Source organism: Pseudorca crassidens, chromosome 14, assembly GCF_039906515.1.
Source record: "Pseudorca crassidens isolate mPseCra1 chromosome 14, mPseCra1.hap1, whole genome shotgun sequence".
In the NCBI taxonomy this organism is placed as follows: domain Eukaryota; kingdom Metazoa; phylum Chordata; class Mammalia; order Artiodactyla; family Delphinidae; genus Pseudorca; species Pseudorca crassidens.
In genome coordinates, this window is record NC_090309.1 from 35108481 (window position 1) to 35132183 (window position 23703).

The 23703-nt window shown below is 39.4% G+C and overlaps 1 long non-coding RNA gene across 1 annotated transcript in view; it reads right to left on the reverse strand.

The window, feature by feature from the left end:
• LOC137206168 (uncharacterized) overlaps positions 1 to 23703 on the reverse strand; it is a 112626-nt gene that overhangs the window by 61556 nt on the left and 27367 nt on the right. The window contains exon 3 of the long non-coding RNA XR_010934496.1: positions 6858 to 7012. This is a non-coding gene — a long non-coding RNA (uncharacterized lncRNA). The remainder of the gene's footprint in view (positions 1 to 6857; positions 7013 to 23703) is intronic.

Genomic DNA, 23703 nt, shown 5'->3' on the forward strand with positions numbered 1-23703 from the left:
CGATGGTATTTTGTTATGCATCCTGGGCTAATACACCCCTACTCTATACTCCAAAATCAGAAATAATAATTTGATATAATTCTTGATTATATCATTTACCTTCCCCCTTATTCTATCTCTCTCTCTCTCTCTCTCTCTCTCTATATATATATATATATATATATCAAACACACACACACAGAAGCTAAGAAATCAACTACATAAATAAAATTGCTGAAATAAAGTAGATTTTAAAAATATGCTATGCATACTATATACAGCTTGAATTGAAAAGGAAATAGATCAGCATGAAGAAGACGACATTTTTTCTGGTTGCTTTCAGTTGTCTTTCATGAGTTCTTCTAAAGCTCATATGAAGAAGGATGTACCAGCCTATCTTTAACACTCCCCCCTCCACTTTTTCCCCTGATTGGAATTTGCTAAAGCTACTTAAGGCCTCCCCCATATTTTGGCTGGTTCGGGTTTTTATTTTTCCTGCAGGGCTCCAGTTGTGATGCTGTCTCATGGTGAGAACCCCAGAAAGAGCTGAGATGAGTTGAGGAGCCCGGGGAGCAAGTTCAGACATTGAGGAACTCATTTATCTTCCACAGTAACCTCCCCCCACACCCCGACAATCAACTACAAACTACTTAACCCATCAAAACTCAGAGCTGACAAAGCCAGTCTCCTCCTAAGACTATAAACACCTCCACGGTCAGAGTCACAGAGCTTTTCAAGCTAACGTCCTCGTGACTGGTTTAAACTGCTAAAACCCTGACTATCTTAGATTCAGGTTTCTCACTTAAATCACTAGTCATTCTATATATACGGTGAAAGAATTGGAACTGAAGATAAAAATAAATGAGGGGTCATAGTACCATCATGTTCACTTTTCAGGAGATTCAGACTTCTCAGTGCAATAATACTGTGATATACCTTATTTCCAAAGGCTCGGAGTGGGGATGTTAAATTTTATAATCAAGAAAATGTTTTACTTGAACAGGAATCCAAGAGTTTAAAGGAGTTCTAGAGATGCTCATGTGAATGACCTGCTACATTAACATAGTTAGGAATTCCTACACCTTTACTGCCATTGAAATATTCTGAATCAGGTGAAAAGGATTTGAATATTTTCTTCTTCACTCGCCATGTGTTTGGAATCTTAAATCACTGGTGATTGGTTATCCTTCTCCATTTTTTTGTCAACTTCATTCAGTCACAAACATTTATTTCTGGCTAAGAGGTAGGTTTAAGAATATTGATTGCAAAATGTTTAATAATATCAAAAATTAGAAAGAACCTAATCGTTCATTATAGGGAGTTAATTAAACAAGACATGGTCCATCTGTAAGGTGGAATAGTATGCATCAGTGAAAAGAGATGAGGTAGGCTTAAATGTCTTGACATGGAGAAATATGACCTTGCTATATGGCTAAGGGTGGAAGGGAAGCAGATTACAGAAATGGTATTTCTAATGGGATACTTTTAAATTAAATCATGTGCATATGTGTGTGCACATATGTATATTTCTATAAGACACTAGAAAATACACACCGACAACTTGTTAATAGCAGTTATCTCTTGGATATTACTGAGTGACATACTTTCCTATTATTTGAATTTTTTATAGTAATCTAACCCATTAATCTCTGCATAGCATAGTTGAAGTTCCTTCTCTTGGGAGCCCATGGAGGAATTACACACACCAGGACCACTTGTGACTGGGTGACACTGCATGATTGATTCTGTCTAATGAATTGTAAGCAAAAATGGCTTGTGTCGCTTCCAGGCTGGAACATTTAATTGCTGGTGCAAGATCTGCCAGAGCGCTTTCCTTCTGCCATGAAACCCTGCAATGTTTGAGAGCGTGGCTACTCCATCAGCCCAGATCCTGACATGAGAAGTTGCGGGTGGAGTGGAGCCCGCAGCCAGCCCACGATGGCCATGTCATAAGAGCAAAAAATAAACTCATTATTATAAACCTTTAAAATTTGGGAAGTTTGTTGGACTTCCCTGGTGGCGCAGTGGTTAAGAATCTGCCTGCCAATGCAGGGGACATGGGTTCAATCCCTGATCCAGGAAGATCTCACATGCTGAGGAGCAACTAAGCCCGTGAGCCACAACTACTGAGCCTGCGTGCCACAGTTACTGAAGCCCTCACACCACAACTACTGAAGCCCGCAGGCCTAGAGCCTGTGCTCCTCAACTAGAGAAGCCACTGCAAAGAGAAGCCCGTGCACTGCAACAAAGAGTAGCCCCCGTTCGCCACAACTAGAGAAAGCCCACCTGCAGCATCAAAGACCCAACACAGCCAAAAATAAATAAATAAAATAAATAAATTTATTTTAAAAAATTGGGGGAAGTTTGTTAATGAAAAATGACCTGGTCTCTCTTATATGAGTACAAGTAAGTATATCTTCATTTTCTCTTTGAAATAAAGACATTGCTCTTCTGAAAAGCAGTGTGCGACTTGAAAGATGCATGTCTTGGTCCACGGAACAAACCTTGCAGTGCAGATCAGATCAACACCACAGGAGAAACCAAACACTGAGAAAATTCTAATGCCCTTCTCTGATATATGTATTTCAGAAACAAAAATACTTGGACTTGGAGGGCATTACACTAAATGAAGTAAGTCAGACAGAGATACTCTATGATATCATGTATATGTGGAACCTAAAAAATACAACAAACTAGTGAATATAACAAAAAGAAGCAGGCTCACAGATATAGAGAACAAACTAATGGCTACCAATGGGGGGGCAATATGGGGAGGGGTGAGTGGGAGGTACAAACTATTAGGTGTAAGATAGGCTCATGGATGTATTGTACAACACGTGGAATAGAGCCAATGTTTTGTAGTAAGTGTAAATGGAAAGTAACCTTTAAAATTTGTATAATTTTTTTTTTAAATCAAAGAGGTTTAGAGTTGAAAAGGACCTTAGAGATCATTTGATCCATGTTTATTGGCCTAAGCTCAAAAAGCTAGACTTGTGCAGAATCCTCCGGGTATCATTAATCAGAAGAGAAATCCACTGTGTTGGAATAGAAAAATGCATTAGGCTACATAGTAAGTATTTAAATGTATTTGGTTAGAGGATCTGTAGAGGATTAATTACATGGTTCTATTTAACTAAGTTAGTGGAAACAGAAATATATTACATTGATGGCTCTTAGGAAAGAAAACTAAGGCATAAAATATAACTTGGTGTTTCAATAGGATGTATGTTTATAAACTAGCCTCTCCTTCGATTGTGTGTGTGAGTGTGTCTGTCTGTCTGTCTGTCCTTCCCTTCCTGTCTCTCCTGTCTTTCGATGCCTCAAGCACAGGCTTAGCCAGCCAGCTTCAGCCATGGGCTAACTTGACCTTCCAGAGCCTTCATCCAAAGCAAAGGCTCCTGAATTCCTTCACCTGGACTTCGTCACAACCTCAACAATTCTTTCCTGAGTCCCTCCCCTTCCATGACTTCTTTTGAATGAGACACTTTTTTTTCCTTCCTAGGGTCCAGGCAAGGAGTGAGAAAATGTATCCTAGCCATCTGTGTTTTCTCACAGAACAATACGGGCACATTCTTTCTCTAGTGATTTGTCCTGAAACACCGGAGGCTTAAAAATTTCCTCACAATTGGCAAAATTGTAATTGGTGGGTTAACTTTGGTGTGAATGATAAAAGTCAAGTTAAGTTTGTCTTAGAAGTTTGCTCGCCGCCCCAGCACCTCTTCCTCTTCCTCTTTCCTGGAGTGTTAACCTATCCAGGCAATACCCATGGTCAATGAATCCCTGCTCGAGTATTGAGAATGGCTTTGGGTAAGACCCTGGGGATGACTTACATTTTGAAAGGTGACTCTTAAAGGTCAGAAAGTCATTAAGAACCCGTAAATTAAGCTCTCAAGTGGAATGGCAGGCAGCAGAATAATTACCTTTTAGGCTATTCTTATCCTTCTTAGGGCATCTTCAAATGTTATAATTTATGGTTAACGTTCACTGAGCGCTTACAGCATGTCAGGCACTGTTTGAATGCTTTGCATGTAGTAACTCATTTAACCTTCACAACAAACCTGGCAGGGGGTTCCCATTATTACTCGCATTTTAATGATAAGGAAAGGCACAGAGAGGTCAAATTACTTCTCCTGGGTCACACAAGGTAACTAGAAGAGCCTGGATCGAATTCTAGGTATTGTGACCACAGAGCCATGTACATAATCACTAGACTCTACTGCCTCTGAAGTCATACCTTGGTTGGCTTGGAGGGCTGATTCATCTTTTGTTTCTTATAAGAAAACTGTTTACTCCAGTGAGTTTTTACTTTGCCTCCATTTCAGATCCCTAATTATGTGTCTATTAACCCATAACAAAAATCGACTTTCTTTTTCTTAATTCATTGTACTTTTTCATGACATTTTTTGGGACTCATCATTCCTCCACCCTTGAGCCCAAACTCTGTGGGTTATCCACCCAAAGACATGTTCCCGTTTGTTCCCCATCTGGCTGAAATTCCTTTTGAAGATGGAAGTTTAGGCTTCAAAGAGATCCTTGAGCGTGTACCTTAGAGAATCTACCCATCTCTTCCTGCCAACCATATTGTACTCCTTTCATCTTACTCAGGTCCCCCAGCTACTCCCTTATCTCCACAAACCTCTCCTGAAGAAAGAACTTAGCCTGAAGCAACCAGCCCCATAAAGGAAATGGGTAGGCTTCTGAGTGGACAGCTCAAGTTGTTTTTATTCACAGCCCTTCAAAACAGGCAGGGTGAAAGCCTCATCCACCACCATTCTGCTGATGGATTGAGGAAGAAGGAGCTTGTCACAAACAGAATTAGCACTAAGTAATTTTCCCTTTCTTTATGTAAACAACCGCCTTTTAATATACAACAACCCTCGAGGTGTTCAGGTTACAGGCTTATTTTAAGATCTTTTGTTTACCTTTTGATCTTCATAGGTCATTGACATCCCATTTAGCCCTGGTGACCCTGTTTATACAATTTTGATATAAATTTAAAAGTCTTCTTGGAGATAACATTAACATTCTTGATCTCAGTCTACCACATAAGCAAACAACAGCCTTTGCTCAGCCCTGTATATAATTGTTCAAAAGCTTCTTCAATGCAGACTCCAATATTCAGAGAAAATCTGACCAAATTTGCTTTCCAAATTTTTATTCTAAGCAGGATAAGACCCCAGTTTATGTCAACTTCAATGAAATATCTTATGGGACCTTTGGTAGCATGGAGTCATAATTCTAATAAAACACCGGATAGAGTATTTTAGGTTTTAATTAACAAGAAGAGGCAGATCACTTATAGAAACACTAGGGATCTATTTCTCTACCTTAGCCTGAATTTATTTTTTTAAGTATATTTTATTTTATTTTAAGGTATTTTATTTATTTATTTATTTATTTAACTTTTATTTTTTGGCTGTGTCGGGTCTTAGTTGCGACACTCGAGATCTTCGTTGCAGCATGCGGGCTCTTTCGTTGTGGCGCACTGGCTCTTTGTTGCAGTGCACGGTTTCTCTCTAGTTGTGGCCCGGGGGCTCCAGAGCACATGGGCTCTGTAGTTGTGGTGCACCGTCTCCAGAGTGTGTGTGCTCTGTAGTTAGCGGCACGCAGACTCTCTAGTTGAGGCGTGCGGGCTTAGTTGCCCCACAGCATGTGGGATTTTAGTTCCCCGACCAGGGATCGAACCTGCGTCCCCTGCATTGGGAGGCGGATTCTTCAGCACTGGACCACCAGGGAAGTCCCACCTGAATTTAAAATGTACTTCTTGTTCACTTAAAACTCAGAAGGTAGTGTTCCTCCTAAGCTTTTTGATTCTCTGCCAGGGATTGATTGGAGTAACATTTTTGGAATTGGCTTTTTTACTCTATTTTTTAAGGAGGGAAGCTCTCAGTTTCCATACTGAAAAAAAACATTTTGATAACTACTCCTTTATAAAAGCATATTAGTCTTGTGAATAATTGCAAATATTTTAAAAACCATATTTCTGATAGCCCTCTCTGCTCCCGTTAGTTCATCCTTTGAACCTCATCCTATTTTTAATGAAAAACTATTATATTCCTGGGCAAAGAATCTAATCTTGCAATACAGATAAATTAAAAGGCTTATATTATCTCTTTCTTTAGAAGTTTATCCTGAGGAAATAATTGGGCAAGTTTACAAGAAAGAGATGTACAGGGCGTTGATTTCAGCATAATCTATAAATGTAAAAAAAATGGAAACAAACTAAATGTACACCAGTAAAAAGCTATTGAGAAACATACGGTACATAAAAACAACTGCATACTTTGCAGCCATTAAAAATGATGACCTGGGGGCTTCCCTGGTGGCGCAGTGGTTGAGAGTCCGCCTACCAATGCAGGGGACACGGGTTCGAGCCCTGGTCCGGGATGATTCCACATGCTGTGGAGCAACTAAGCCCATGCACCACAACTACTGAGCCTGTGCTCTAGAGCCTGTGAGCCACAACTACTGAGCCTGTGCTCTAGAGCCTGTGAGCCACAACTACTGAGCCTGTGCTCTAGAGCCTGTGAGCCACAACTACTTAGCCTGTGCTCTAGAGCCTGTGAGCCACAACTACGGAGCCTGTGCTCTAGAGCCCGTGCTCCGCAATAAGAGAAGCCACCACAATGAGAAGCCCACGCACCGCAACGAAGAGTAGCCCCGGCTCACCGCAACTAGAGAAAGCCCACGCACAGCAACGAAGACCCAATGCAACCAAAAAAAAAAAAGAAAAGAAAAAATAGTTGTTACATTTTGTTTATGGCTAAATATGCTGTTTTAACTATTATTCTCTTTATTATCAATATGACAGTTAAACATGGTGTCTTGTTTATATTTATATAATAATAATGATGTAATAAGTTTTGTCACAGACTTACCCAATAAGAGTCCAGACGTCAGAAATCCAGGATGGGTACAGTGGCTCCATGATGCCAGTGGAGAAATGGCTTCCTTGTCTCTTTCCACCCAATCATCTTTAGCATGTTCTTGTCACCCTTGGGGTCCCAGGATGGCTGCTTTGCTTCCAGCATCTCTGTTTGAGGCAGGAAGGAGTGAAAAAGCAAAGGATAAAATGTATTTACCAGTTAGGACTGTTCTCACCCCCTGCTCACACATCCACATATTTTAAGGAGCCTTCTTGGAAGTCTCAACCAAAAACTTCCTCTTTTTTTTTTTTTTTTCCAGTGGCCAGAGCTAGGTCAGATGATCACTTCTATCAAGGAATTCAGCAGTATTTGTTTAATGTTCCCCCAATCTGGGGTTCTGTAGACAGGAATAAGAGAATAGAAAGACAAATATCATATGATATCACGTATATGCAGAATCTAAAAAAATGATACAAATGAACTTATTTACAAAACAGAAATAGACTCACAGACATAGAAAACAAATTTATGGTTACTAAAGAGGAAAGGGGGCGAGGGATAAATTAGGAGTTTGAGATTAACATATACACACTACTATATATAAAATAGGTAAACAAGGACCTGCTGTATAGCACAGGGAACTATATTCAATATCTTGTAACAGCCTATAATGGAAAGAATCTGAAAAAGAATATACATATACGCTGAATCACCTTGCTGTACACTTGAAACTAACACAACACTGTAAAGTAACTATACTTCAATTTAAATAAAAAGAGAATAGGTATTGAGAAAAAACTAGCAGACCTGCACAACTGACAAACAGTGATGATAATATGGTGATAATCATAAAATTTACTGCATGTGCTATAAGCCAGGTCAGTGAGCTTTGTACATTTCATCTTGTTTAATCTTCACTTGCAAGTCTAAGAGTTAAGTACCCTTGTTAGCACCCATTTTAAAATGAAGAAACAGACTTGTGAAGGTGGAGTACGATGTTGAAGGTCATTCAATGGTGGAAGAAGAACTTGAGTCCAGTCTATCTGACTCCAAATGTGCCTGAACTATCTTGGTTTTAGCACTGCAAGTCCCAAGTCTCCGGCCACATGTCAGTCCTGGAACAGTGAGGTCACCCACTGGAGCCCAAGCAGTATTAGGGCAGCAGTTCACTCAAAGTTTGTTAAATGGTTAATTTAATGAATATTGTTTTTTTATTTTTCATAAATGTTAAAGACTTGAAATATATTAAGGATACAGCCTTTCGTAGTATATATATTTTTCTTTTCTCTTGTCATTTTTACAACTCTTTTGGATATACAGATATTTTAAAGTTTTCTGTGTCAAATCTACTTTCCTTTATGCTTTCTTCCTTTGCTTTTATGTTAAGATATTCTTCCCTACCCTACACACCAAAAGTTATATTTTCTTCTGGTTCTTTTATAGTTTATATTGTAATTCAAATTGGGGATATGAAGGAATGGGAAAGACTTTCATGCACATTTTCCAGGTTTGGGTGAGTGTTTCAGAACTGTAAGTGTGTATGTTTGAAATGTTCATCTCAGGAACTGATTTAAAATCCATAACTTAAGGGAATGAAACTCTTTCCAATACATTTCCAATGTGCGGTGCACGTGTATCTGCTCTGCAATCGGCAATCATGTCAAAATGTGTCAGCTCATTTCATATTCTTTTTAACTATCCTTTGATTAAGGGAGTGCTTTATCAACTTATGTAAGCCTGCAGTCAAATCTACCTCAAATTATTAGCACCTGGTGAGAAATGTCCTTCCCATTCTAACCCCCAGTTCATCATGTCTTATTTGTAATTCACTTGATGATTCTGATATATCGTTAGAAATACTATATGTGATTAAGTCTTTACACTGAAACTTCGTTCTTATAATAACGGCAGAAAATGTGGATTGCATACTGTGTTCCTGATACAGATGCGTGGATCCAGACCAAGCAGGTGTAGTGCTAGCCTGAGATGATAAATCACCAGCCTCAAATGTCTTTATGTTGGGAAACATGATGTCATTAATGCTTTTCTTGCACCATTGGGTCTAACTTAGTTTTCTAGCCAATGGAATGGGAAAATATTTGTGAATTCACTGTTATTGAACAGTGACAATAGGAACTATTTTATCAGAAAACAAAATTAATGTTCTAGTCCAGGCATTGGCAAATTTTTGGAAAGAGCCAGATGGTAAATATTTCAGGTTTTGCTGGTCATAGGATCTCAGTTGCAACTACTCCCCGCTGCCTTTGTAGCAGCCCTAGACAGAACATAAACAAATGGGCGTGGCTGTGTTCCAATCACGCTTTTCTTACAAAAGTAGCTGGTTTGCATGATTTGGCCCCTGGGTTGTAGTTTTCCAACTGCTGTATAGTAAGACATTTCATTCCCTCACAACTGAGTATTTCTTATTTGAAAGGTGGATATTACTGCTATCCTGGAATATATTAAACAAGTGCTCTTATTATTGGTACTTTAAGACTTTGACTTCAATGTCTTAAGGTTAAATTGGAAAACCCTTTGAAAATTCTTTGAAGAATCATGATGTAAACGTGGAGTTGTTTGTGAGGATAGGTTATATCAATCTCAAACAAAAAGTTAGTGTCTCAAAGCTTCTTTTATATTAGTGGCTTATAACTTTCTTCCTAAACAAAAATTTTTACCTCTGCCAGAGAGCTGGACTCAGCACTTAATTCCAGTGGGGTCCAGGCTTCGATAGAGGGAAGCATATGGGTACCATACATTTGGTAAAGTATGTCTCTATGTAATCACAAAAATTGAATACCTCCAGAGCTCTAAATTACAAATTTGGCTGGTTTGCTTTAATGCACAGTTTCTATAATACATCACAAAGGTGGTAAATACAAGACTCATCCTCAGTATCATTGCTTCATGCTTCAGTAAATCAGGATGACTGACTTTTGCTTTTATTTTGACCTGATTTGTTATTAATCATATTTCCAAGCTAAATATAATTTTGGGGGGTAGATTTTATATATATATGTCAAAATATATGTATATTTTGAGGGGGTAGGTAATATACATATGCATGTATGTATACATATGTGTACATATATATTTAATATACACATATACATATTTTAAATATACATATATATATTCTTTAAAATCAGTCTTTTACAGACTCCCAAATATCCATGAATATTTATTCCTGCCAAATTTCAATGCTATCAGTGCTTAAAGGAGGTTGGATTTCATACTTTGAAAAATTTCCCAGTCTGTGATAGGTCTTTTGTTGTTATTGTTCCTGTATTTTGTTTGTTTTTATACTCTTGGAAGGCACTTTGTTATTCTTTGGTGGTTGGCTTATTTTTGGAGACATTCCCAAAGTAACTGGAGATAACATATAATGAGTAAGGTAGATGTTCAAGTTGGGGATGTATCTTTGTTCAAAAATAAGATGTAAAAAAAAAAAAAAAAGATGTAATGTTAAAGTAACGGGACTGGGGAAGATGGCGGAAGAGTAAGACGCGGAGATCACCTTCCTCCCCACAGATACACCAGAAATACATCTACACATGGAACAACTCCTACAGAACACCTACTGAACGCTGGCAGAAGACCTCTGACCTCCCAAAAGGCAAGAAACCCCCCACGTACCTGGATAGGGCAAAAGAAAAAAAATAAACAGAGACAAAAGGATAGGGACGGGTCCTGCACCAGCGGGAGGGAGCTGTGAAGGAGGAAAAGTGTCCACACACTAGGAAGCCCCTTCGCGGGCGGAGACTGCGGGTGGCGGAGTGGGGGAGCTTCGGGGCCGCGGAGGAGAGCACAGCAACAGGGGTGCGGAGGGCAAAGCGGAGAGATTCAACCACAGAGGATCAGGGCCGACCGGCACTCACCAGGCCAAGAGGCTTGTCTGCTCACCCGCCGGGGCGGTCGGGGCTGGGAGCTGAGGCTCCGGCTTCAGTCGGAGCGCGGGAGAGGACCGGGGTTGGCGGCGTGAACACAGACTGCAGGGGGTTAGTGCGCCACGGCTAGCCGGGAGGGAGTCCAGGGAAAAAGTCTGGACCTGCCGAAGAGGCAAGAGACTTTTTCTTCCCTCTTTACTTCCTGGTGCGCGCGGAGAGGGGATTAAGAACGCTGCTTAAAGGAGCTCCAGAGACGGACGCGAGCCGCGGCTAAAAGCGCGGACCCCAGAGACGGGCATGAGACGCTAAGGCTGCTGCTGCCGCCACCCAGAAGCCTGTGTGCGAGCACAGCTCACTATGCACACCCACCTTCCGGGGAGCCTGTGCAGCCCGCCACTGCCAGGGTCACTGGAGCCAGGGTCAACTCCTCCGGGAGAACGCATGGCGCGCCTCAGGCTAGCAGCGTCACACCGGCCTCTGCCGCCGCAGGCCCGCCCCGCACTCCGTGCCCCTCCCACCCCTGGCCTGAGTGAGCCGGAGCCTCCGAATCAGCGGCCCCTTTAAACCCCGTTCTGCTTGAGCAAAGAACAGACGCCGTCCGGCGACCTACACGCACAGGCGGGGCCAAATCCAAAGCTGAGCCCCTGGGAGCTGTGAGAACAAAGAAGAGAAAGGGAAATCTCTCCCAGTAGCCTCAGAAGCAGCGGATTAAAGCTCCACAATCAACTTGATGTACCCTGCATCTGTGGAATACATGAATAGACAACGAATCATCCCAAATTAAGGAGCGGTGTGGATGAAAGGATCTTGGTGCTGCAGCCAGGAGTTAGTGCTGTGCCTCTGAGGTGGGAGAGCCAACTTCAGGACACTGGTCCACAAGAGGCCTCCCAGCTGCACATAATATCAAACAGCGAAAATCTCCCAGAGATCTCCATCTCAACGCCAGCACCCAGCTTCACTCAACGACCAGCAAGCTACAGTGCTGGACATCCTATGCCAAACAACCAGCAAGACAGGAACACAAACCCACCCATTAGCAGAGAGGCTGCCCAAAATCATAATAAGTCTACAGACACCCGAAAACACACCACCAGACGTGGACCTGCCCACCAGAAAGACAAGATCCAGCCTCATCCACCAGAACACAGGCACTAGTACCCTCCACCAGGAAGCCTACACAACCCACTGAACCAACCTTAGCCACTGGAGACAGACACTAAAAACAACAGGAACTACGAACCTTCAGCCTGCAAAAAGGAGACCCCAAACACAGTAAGATAAGCAAAATGAAAACACAGAAAAATACACAGCAGATGAAGGAGCAAGATAAAAACCCACCAGACCTAACAAATGAAGAGGAAATAGGCAGTCTACCTGAAAAAGACTTCAGAATAATGATAGTAAAGATGATCCAAAAACTTGGAAATAGAATAGACAAAATGCAAGAAACATTTAACAAGGACCTAGAAGAACTAAAGATGAAACAAACAGTGATGAACAACACAATAAATGAAATGAAAAATACTCTAGATGGGATCAATAGCAGAATAACTGAGGCAGAAGAACGGATAAGTGACCGGGAAGATAAAATAGTGGAAATAACTAATGCAGAGCAGAATAAAGAAAAGGGAATGAAAAGAACTGAGGACAGTCTCAGAGACCTCTGGGACAACATTAAATGCACCAACATTCGAATTATAGGGGTTCCAGAAGAAGAGAAAAAGAAAGGGACTGAGAAAATATTTGAAGAGATTACAGTTGAAAACTTCCCTAATATGGGAAAGGAAATAGTTAATCAAGTCCAGGAAGCACAGAGAGTCCCATACAGGATAAATCCAAGGAGAAATAGGCCAAGACACATATTAATCAAATTGTCAAAAATTAAATACAAAGAAAGCATATTAAAAGCAGCAAGGGAAAAACAACAAATAACACACAAGGGAATCCCCATAAGGTTAACAGCTGATCTTTCAGCAGAAACTCTGCAAGCCAGAAGGAAGTGGCAGGACATGTTGAAAGTGATGAAGGAGAAAAACCTGCAACCAAGATTACTCTACCCTGCAACGATCTCATTCAGATTTGATGGAGAAATTAAAACCTTTACAGACAAGCAAAAGCTGAGAGAGTTCAGCACCACCAAATCAGCTCTACAACAACTGCTAAAGGAACTTCTCTAGGCAAGAAACACAAAAGAAGGAAAAGACCTACAATAACGAACCCAAAACAATTAAGAAAATTGGAATGGGAACATACATATCGATAATTACCTTAAATGTAAGTGGACTAAATGCTCCCACCAAAAGACACAGATTGGCTGAATGGATACAAAAACAAGACCCATATATTTGCTGTCTACAAGAGACCCACTTCAGACCTAGAGACACATACAGACTGAACCTAAGGGGATGGAAAAAGGTATTTCATGCAATGGAAACCAAAAGAAAGCTGGAGTAGCAATTCTCGTATCAGACAAAATAGACTTTAAAATAAAGAATATTAGAAGAGACAAAGAAGGACACTACACAATGATCAAGGGAGCAATCCAAGAAGAAGATATAACAATTGTAAATATTTATGCACCCAACATAGATGCACCTCAATACATAAGGCAAATACTAACAGCCATAAAAGGGGAAATCGACAGTAACACATTCATAGTAGGGGACTTTAACACCCCACTTTCACCAATGGACAGATCATCCAAAATGAAAATAAATAAGGAAACACAAACTTTAAATGATACATTAAACAAGATGGACTTAATTGATATTTATAGGACATTCCATCCAAAAACAACAGAATACACATTTTTCTCAAGTGCTCATGGAACATTCTCCAGGATAAATTATATCTTGGGTCACAAATCAAGCCTTGGTAAATTTAAGAAAATTGAAATTGTATCAAGTATCTTTTCCGACCACAACGCTATGAGACTAGATATCAATTACAGGAAAAGATCTGTAAAAAATACAAACACGTGGAGGCTAAACAATACACTACTTAATAACGAAGTGATCACTGAAGAAATCAAAGAGGAAATCAAAAAATACCTAGAAACAAATGACAATGGAGACACGATGACTCAAAATCTATGGGATGCAGCAAAAGCAGTTCTAAGAGGGAAGTTTATAGCAATACAATCCTACCTTAAGAAACAGGAAACATCTCAAATAAACAACCTAACCTTGCACCTAAAGCAATTAGAGAAAGAAGAACAAAAAAACCCCAAAGTTAGCAGAAGGAAAGAAATCATAAAAATCAGATCAGAAATAAATGAAAAAGAAATGAAGGAAACGATAGCAAAGATCAATAAAACTAAAAGATGGTTCTTTGAAAGGATAAACAAAATTGATAAACCATTAGCCAGACTCATCAAGAAAAAAAGGGAGAAGGATGAAATCAATAGAATTAGAAATGAAAAAGGAGAAGTAACAACTGACACTGCAGAAATACCAAAGATCATGAGAGATTACTACAAGCAACTCTATGCCAATAAAATGGACAACCTGGAAGAAATGGACAAATTCTTAGAAAGGCACAACCTGCCAAGACTGAATCAGGAAGAAATAGAAAATATGAACAGACCAATCACAAGCACTGAAATTGAAACTGTGATTAAGAATCTTCCAACAAGCAAAAGCCCAGGACCAGATGGCTTCACAGGCGAATTCTATCAAACATTTAGAGAAGAGCTAACACCTATCCTTCTCAAACTCTTCCAAAATATAGCAGAGGGAGGAACACTCCCAAACTCATTCTACGAGGCCACCATCACCCTGATACCAAAACCAGACAAGGATGTCACAAAGAAAGAAAACTACAGGCCAATATCACCAATGAACATAGATGCAAAAATCCTCAACAAAATACTAGCAAACAGAACCCAACAGCACATTAAACGGATCATACACCATGATCAAGTGGGGTTTATTCCAGGAATGCATGGATTCTTCAATATATGCAAATCAGTCAACGTGATACACCATATTAACAAATTGAAGGAGAAAAACCACATGATCATCTCAATAGATGCAGAGAAAGCTTTCAACAAAATTCAACACCCATTTATGATAAAAACCCTGCAGAAAGTAGGCATAGAGGGAACTTTCCTCAACATAATAAAGGCCATATATGACAAACCCACAGCCAACATCGTCCTCAATGGTGAACAACTGAAAGCATTTCCACTAAGATCAGGAACAAGACAAGGTTGCCCACTCTCACCACTCTTATTCAATATAGTTTTGGAAGTTTTAGCCACAGCAATCAGAGAAGAAAAGGAAATAAAAGGAATCCAAATCGGAAAAGAAGAAGTAAAGCTGTCACTGTTTGCAGATGACATGATACTCTACATAGAGAATCCTAAAGATGCTACCAGAAAACTACTAGAGCTAATCAATGAATTTGGTAAAGTAGCAGGATGCAAAATTAATGCACAGAAATCTCTGGCATTCCTATACACTATGAAAAATCTGAAAGTGAAATCAAGAAAACACTCCCATTTACCATTGCAACAAAAAGAATAAAATATCTAGGAATAAACCTACCTAAGGAGACAAAAGACCTGTATGCAGAAAATTATAAGACACTGATGAAAGAAATTAAAGATGATACAAATAGATGGAGAGATATACCATGTTCTTGGATTGGAATAATCAACATTGTGAAAATGACTCTACTACCCAAAGCAATCTACAGATTCAATGCAATCCCTATCAAACTACCACTGGCATTTTTCACAGAACTAGAACAAAAAATTTCACAATTGTATGGAAACACAAAAGACCCCGAATAGCCAAAGCAATCTTGAGAACGAAAAACGGAGCTGGAGGAATCAGGCTTCCTGACTTCAGACTATACTACAAAGCTACAGTAATCAAGACAGTATGGTACTGGCACAAAAACAGAAATATAGATCAATGGAACAGGATAGAAAGCCCAGAGATAAACCCACACACATATGGTCACCTTATCTTTGATAAAGGAGGCAGGAATGTACAGTGGAGAAAGGACAGCCTCTTCAATAAGTGGTGCTGGGAAAACTGGACAGCTACATGTAAAAGTATGAGATTGGATCACTCCCTAACACCATGCACAAAGATAAGCTCAAGGTGGATTAAAGACCTAAATGTAAGGCCAGAAACTATCAAACTCTTAGAGGAAAACATAGGCAGAACACTCTATGACATAAATCACAGCAAGGTCCTTTTTGACCCACCTCCTAGAGAAATGGGAATAAAACCAAAAATAAACAAATGGGACCTAATGAAACTTAAAAGCTTTTGCGCAGCAAAGGAAACCATAAACAAGACCAAAAGACAACCCTCAGAATGGGAGAAAATATTTGCAAATGAAGCAACTGACAAAGGATTAATCTCCAAAATTTATAAGCAGCTCTTGCAGCTCAATAACAAAAAAACAAACAACCCAATCCAAAAATGGGCAGAAGACCTAAATAGACATTTCTCCAAAGAAGATATACAGACTGCCAACAAACACATGAAAGAATGCTCAACATCACTAATCATTAGAGAAATGCAAATCAAAACTACAATGAGATATCATCTCACACCAGTCAGAATGGCCATCATCAAAAAATCTAGAAACAATAAATGCTGGAGATGGTGTGGAGAAAAGGGAACCCTCTTGCACTGTTGGTGGGAATGTAAATTGATACAGCCACTGTGGAAAACAGTATGGAGGTTCCTTAAAAAACTACAAATAGAACTACCATATGACCCAGCAATCCCACTACTGGGCATATACCCTGAGAAAACCATAATTCAAAAAGAGTCATGTACCAAAATGTTCATTGCAGCTCTATTTACAATAGCCCAGAGACGGAAACAACATAAGTGTCCATCATCGGATGACTGGATAAAGAAGATGTGGCACATATATACAAGGAATATTACTCAGCCATAAAAAGAAACGAAATTGAGCTGTTTGTAATGAGGTGGATAGACCTAGAGTCTGTCATACAGAGTGAAGTAAGTCAGAAAGAGAGAGACAAATACCGTATGCTAACACATATATATGGAATTTAAGAAAAAAAAATGTCATGAAAAACCTAGGGGTGAAACAGGAATAAAGACACAGACTTACTAGAGAATGGACTTGAGGCTATGGGGAGGGGGAAGGGTAAACTGTGACAAAGCGAGAGAGAGGCATGGACATATATACACTACCAAACGTAAGGTAGATAGCTAGTGGGAAGCAGCCGCATAGCACAGGGAGGTCAGCTCGGTGCTTTGTGACCGCCTGGAGGGGTGGGATAGGGAGGGTGGGAGGGAGGGAGACGCAAGCGGGAAGAGATATGGGAACATATGTATATATATAACTGATTCATTTTGTTGTGAAGCTGAAACTAACATACCATTGTAAAGCAATTATACTCCAATAAAGATGTTAAAATGAAAAAAATAAAATAATAAAAAAATAAATACTAATAAATTAATAAATAAATAAATAAAAATAAACAAGTGGGACCTAATGAAACTTCAAAGCTTTTTCACAGTAAAGGAAACCATAAACAAGACCAAAAGACAACCCTCAGAATGGGAGAAAATATTTGCTAATGAAGCAACTGACAAAGGATTAATCTCCAAGATTTACAAGCAGCTCTTGCAGCTCAATAACAAAAAAAACAAACAACCCAATCCTAAAATGGGCAGAAGACCTAAATAGACATTTATCCAAAGAAGATACACAGTCTGCCAAGAAACACATGAAAGAATGCTCAACATCATTAATAATCAAAGAAATGCAAATCAAAACTACAATGAGATATCGTCTCACACTGGTCAGAATGGCCATCATCAAAAAATCTAGAAATAATAAATGCTGGAGATGGTGTGGAGAAAAGGGATCCCTCTTGCACTGTTGGTGGGAATGTAAATTGATACAGCCACTATGGAGAACAGTATGAAGGTTCCTTATAAAACTAAAAATAGAAATACCATACGACCCAGCAATCCCACTACTGGGCATATACCCTGAGAAAACCATAATTCAAAAAGAGTCATGTACCAAAATGTTCATTGCAGCTCTATTTACAATAGCCAGGACATGGAAGCAACCTAAGTGTCCATCAACAGATGAATGGATAAAGAAGATGTGGCACATATATACAATTGAATATTACTCAGCCTTAAAAAGAAACGAAATTGAGATATTTGTAGTGAGATGGTTGGGCCTAGAGTCTGTCATACAGAGAGAATACGCGGGCCTCTCACTGTTGTGGCCTCTCCTGTTGCGGAGCACAGGCTCTGGACGCGCAGGCTCAGCAGCCATGGCTCACGGGCCCAGCCGCTCCGCGGCATGTGGGATCTTCCTGGACCGGGGCACGAACCCATGTCCCCTGCATCGGCAGGCGGACTCTCAACCACTGCGCCACCAGGGAAGCCCCTGAATGCCTTTTATGTTTCCTGTTCATTTTGGATGGAAGCAGGAGGAATGAGACTGAGTCATCCTTTAAGTCAGCCCCCTAAGAATAGAGGATTTACTACTAGAGATTGCATAGTTGCAATCTTCAACTGTGTGCATATTATAGGAGGTGAAGGATGGCTTTAACTACAGTTCCAAAAACACGGGAGATGACCCAGAGTCCAAAGCCGAAACAAGGAGATGGGAAGTCTGAAACACGAGGAGTCTTATTAAACCAATCAATCAAGAAATATTTATAAAGGGTTAAAATGTGTCTAGTGCTGTATTAGGCAAGAAAAGATCAAACCTCAAGGAAAAGGGGAAAATAATAAATACTTGAAGAGGCAGCACATTATATTATATAAGAATACAAAAGTAAAATTAGTCTCACAAAAGGGAACGAAAGAGCAAGCAGAATACAACTAAAACTAGAAGTTAAAAAAAAATTAGAAAAACAATTGGAAAAGAGAATTAGCTATAAAGGGCTGGTCAAATAACAGTAATGAATAATTTTTCTAAAAAGCAGTTAAGAAAGAGAGTCCCAGCTGTTCTAGGAGAGCAGGGGAGAAGTGAAGTAACAAGACCAAGTCTAAAATATCATATGATGTCGCTTATATGTGGAATCTTAAAAAAAATACAAATGAGCTTATTTACAAAACAGAACTAGACCACAGACATAGAAAGCAAACTTATGGTTACCAAAAGGGAAGGGGGAGTATAAATTAGGAGTTTGGGATTAACATATATACACTCCTATATAGAAAATAGATAACTAACAAGGACCTACTATATAGCACAGGGAACTATACTCAATAGTTTGTAATAACCTATAAGGGAAAAGAATCTGAAAAAGAATAGATATATACATATAGATGTATAACCGAATCACTGTGCTATACATCTGAAACTAACACAACACTGTAAATCAACTATACTTCCATAAGAAAAAAAGACCAAGTATAAGCTCATCTAACGTCAGCTCTAGGGGAGACCTCAGGAACCTCAGCCCCTGCTTCCTCCAGGAAGAAAAGCAAGTGTCCTGTTGTCAGGTCACATGAAAAAGCAGAACTTAGAGTAGCACCCATGTCTTGGACTCCCCTGCTGCCACTTGCAGTCCAACTCCAGCTCAAGGTCTCAAAGCAAAAGAGAGAAATCATGAAAGCCATGGCCATAAAGAGGAGAAACGGGCTTGAGAACAGAAAGAGAAGATTGAAGAGAAGACACAGTAGCAAAATATCGTTAGTGTGGCCTGAATTCCAGGAGGTCCAGCCAAGCAGAAAGAGAGGCTGTGCATTTACTTTCCACGTGCCAAATAATTATTTGAGTTTGAAAATGCCCATTTACCTAGGACGCTTGACTTGACTGAATGTCTCTGGGCCCTTTATAGCACCTACTTTTTCTCATTTCAGAAGCACTGAAATACAATTTGAGAAACACTTTAGCACACCCGACCTTTTTCAAATCTCCCAGACAAACTCCAAACTCACCAGCTTTCTCCATCTCAGGAGTGTGAAATCTTATTTTCCAGTTCTCTGCTCAAATTTAACAAGCCACCTCCTACTTAACCTTCTTCTGTGAAACCTGAAAGCACCAGACAATTGTACACCCAACCCTTGCTCCTCTGATCCCCCCAACTCTCCCCATCAGGAGTCCTTAGAGCCACAATTTCAAATCTCTGATAATAGCCCTCGGCGACCCGGAGTGTAACTTAAGGCTTCACTTATGTCTTTGCACCTTAAATACAAAAGAACATGCCCTCACCAAAAAAAAGAAAAAAAGCATCTTTCTACCCATCTTCCCACCCGTTGACTTTAAGACAGAAGCATTTAGACATCATTTAATGATCTCCAAACTATCAAAGACTGATTAAATGAATCTATGCGGAGACTGGGGTTTTGTTGATGATATTGTTGTTTTTACTGCTTTCTGGTGAAGATATACTTAGTGAAAACACTGAGGCTCTCAATTAGGCAGCTGGGTGACTTATAAATATATATTTACGTTTGAAGCCTAAGTGGTCATTGGCTTCCCTACTGTTTTACTTAGCTAACAAAACAACTCTATCAAAGTAAGTATTATTCCAAAACCCAACTTCCTGTGCAGAACGCTCCCATGTGCTCCATCAGTCTGGCTCTGTGATGAACTACATCTTTTCTTATAAACTGTCCATGGCCCATAAATTTCTAAGCATAAAGGCTATTACTGTGCTGTGCAAATCTGCTAAGAATTTGGGCCTTTCGAACTCCATTTTTACCTGGTTGGAAATGAGGCTGGGGGAGAAGTCCATCTCCAAACTTCCTCTCTTCCCCTCCTTGTCAGCCCCACTCCCATTTTGATCAGGGACAATCATTTAATGTGCACAAGATTGGAACAGGATTTATTTTGACTGATTTTAAGCAGCTTCTGCATCAAATTAGCATCTTCTTTCTGCGAGTGCTACATATCAGGGAAGGGAAAAGAGAGATTGGGGCAATTTTCTAATTAATCTGGGAAGTGTGGATTGGAAAATTTACAAGGTAAAAAAAATCATTTTTTCTTGTATTAGCTAAATGATTCTAGACAATAGTGGAAGAGGAATCACAAGAGAATGCTTTAGAATGCCAGTAAATGGCTAACTATAGTTTATATCGGTGCAAATTACATTACTCAAGACCATATAATAATCAGAAAATGTAAGGCTGCTACCAGATTTCTGGTCTAAAAATGAATAAATTGTCGGGCAACATCCTAATCCCCATTGACATCATCTGTTCTCATGTTTGTGCTTTACAGTTTCTAGTGGGTTCATAGACATAATCTCATTCGACCTTCATGAATAGGTACAAAGGATTTAGAAGGAGAAATGGGGCAATGACATGTCATTGTCCCTGAGATTTCTTGACAACTCAGCACCAGTTTCCTTCAGTTTCATTTAATGATGAAAACAAGGGCGGTGATGTGGATAGTGGGTAGATTATGCCATGCAACCTGGAGACCAGGGTATCACTAAACATTTGCTACAAAGGAAATAAAACCATAAACTGATGTTTTCCAAAGCTAAGCCACTTCAGTTTATCAACGTCTAATCTGATGGTTTTGAGAGCTAATTAATCCACCTTAGAATTTTAAAGGCAGACAGGGAGGACTCCCCAAGTAAAGGAAGGAAGGAAGGAAGGGAGGGAGGGAGGAAGAAAGAAAGATTTCTGTTTATTTCAGACATGGCGTCTCCAAGGGTTTTTCCCTTGTGCTAAAGGATCGGTCTCACCTTGCCATCCTCTAACCTAGAATCTGTCTTTTCACCTTCACACTTCCATTCACATCTCATTAAGTAAACAGCGAGATGCTCATGCTATTGCTAGTCTCTTTGGCACAGAATTACAGTGTTTTGTTGAAGAATTCTTCCTAGCATATAAGGAAATTGTGGTTGTTTGTGTGATGTATTTAGTGCAAAGGGGGCTAGTAAATTTTAAGGAGAGAAGAGTGGTTTTGCTCCCTTAATCACTTTAAAACCATTAAAAAGCTTTTTTTCAGGCAGTTATAATTCTAATGTGAACATATTCGTCAAGCACACTAGCTGAATCTAAGCTGCAGGATGTGGAGTAGGGGAGAACAGAGGATGAAATAACATCCCAGCATCTCAGGGTCTGGGTCTAAGTATTCCTTTCAATAAAGTCTTACTTACTAAATTACTGTTACGTTTATAATATCATGATAGTTTTCATCTTTCATTTCTTGAAAAATACTGTTTATTGTACTATAATATATATTCCACAACAAGTAGGATTCAGCAGGACCATATTTTATTTCCAGATGTAATTGTCTCCACTATTTATATGTAAGATTTTCAATAAAATTCTCTTTCCAGAGAAATATTCAAAATTAATACTATAAGTTTTAATAAAATCACACCCATTGCATGCCATTGAATGATTTTTAAAATCCCAATAGAAAAATCCTAGGTAACTGAAATAAGATGTAAAAACTAGCACAGAAAGTTATTTTTCATTGTTTACTCTGGGATTCATTCATTTAAAGTGCTTATTATGTTATGCAAGATGAGCTTATTCTCTCATGGAAGTTTTCTTTTGAAAAGATCACAGGGCTTCCCTGGTGGTGCAGTGGTTAAGAATCCGCCTGCCAATGCGGGGGACGCGGGTGCGAGCCCTGGTCGGGGAAGATGCCACATGCTGTGGAGCAACGAAGCCTGTACGCCACAACTAATGAGCCGGCGATCTAGAGCCCGCGAGACACAACTATTGAGCCCACGTGCCACAACTACTGAAGCCCGCGTGCCTAGAGCCCGTGCTCCGCAACAAGAGAAGCCACCGCAATGAGAAGCCCTCACACCGCAACAAAGAGTAGCCCCCGCTCACCGCAAGTAGAGAAAGCCTGCGCGCAGCAATGAAGACCTAACACAGCCAAAAATTTAAAAATAAATAAAATTAATAAATTTTTTTAAAAAGATCATAAAATCTCACTGTGAATATTTAACTGAAGAGTAATAACACAGTGTCAGATAACTTACACAGCATAATGGTGTAACACTGTGCATCTGTCCAGACAGATGTTTAAAACTTAAGTTCTTCAAGATTTTTTTTTTTTTAAGTTTCATATAGAAAGAGCTGGGAATCATTTTTATACTAAAGCTACTTTGTTACAATTTCACTGTCAACAATTTAATTAATTGAAAGAGAGGCAGAAGAAAATTGATTTATACAGGCTTTCTAAGAAGAATTTGGTCAAGTTGAAAAAAAAAGATCTGCAGCAACTTTTCTTACTGACATACCATCGTCAAACACCTTATCTATTTACGTGGCTTACATGTACATATAAATATAGTTTCTTATTTGGGTTTTTTTTTTCTTGATTTGAGTCAGTGTTGCGAGTAGTTTGATCTCGAAAAGGAATCATTAACCTTCAAAGCAACAACAGCCATGTTTTGTTAGGATGTGTTCAGAAAGTAACTCTGAGTTATCCTCCTCATATGCCATAATGTCACTGCTAAGTATGAATGTGATGTATTTCTTTTTAATTAAAATTAGTTGCATTGTGGTGTGATTTTTTAATAACTTCAGTGTCTTCGGATTTGTACATTTTAGATTCATGTTGGAACTTGTACATCACCACATGCTGATTGCAAAATTCATTAGCGCGTAAATCATGCTTTAGTGATAGTCCTTTAAACAAAGTTGGTTTGACTGCGAAGCACTCACTGGTTGGCTTATTTATTATGAAGTTTTGTCAGGCAGAGCAGTTAAGTTAATCAGTAACCAATAAAAGATTTAAACCTATAGATATGTCAGCCAATTTATTACTAACAAATGTTTGGGACTTTTGTGCATCTCCATACCGCATGCAAAGTTGAAAGGAGATTTCCTAGTTCCTTTGAAAACAGAAAAGAGCATACATTATTTTTTTGAGTTTTATTATCTGACTATATGTCCGTAGAAGCTACTTCACTTGATTTGCTTTAGAATCAATTTGCAGTTTTCCATATCTGTTTTTCTGCATGGCTTGGGGTGTTGCTATCACTTAAGATAAAGTCTTTTCACTTAGCCCATGTCTCT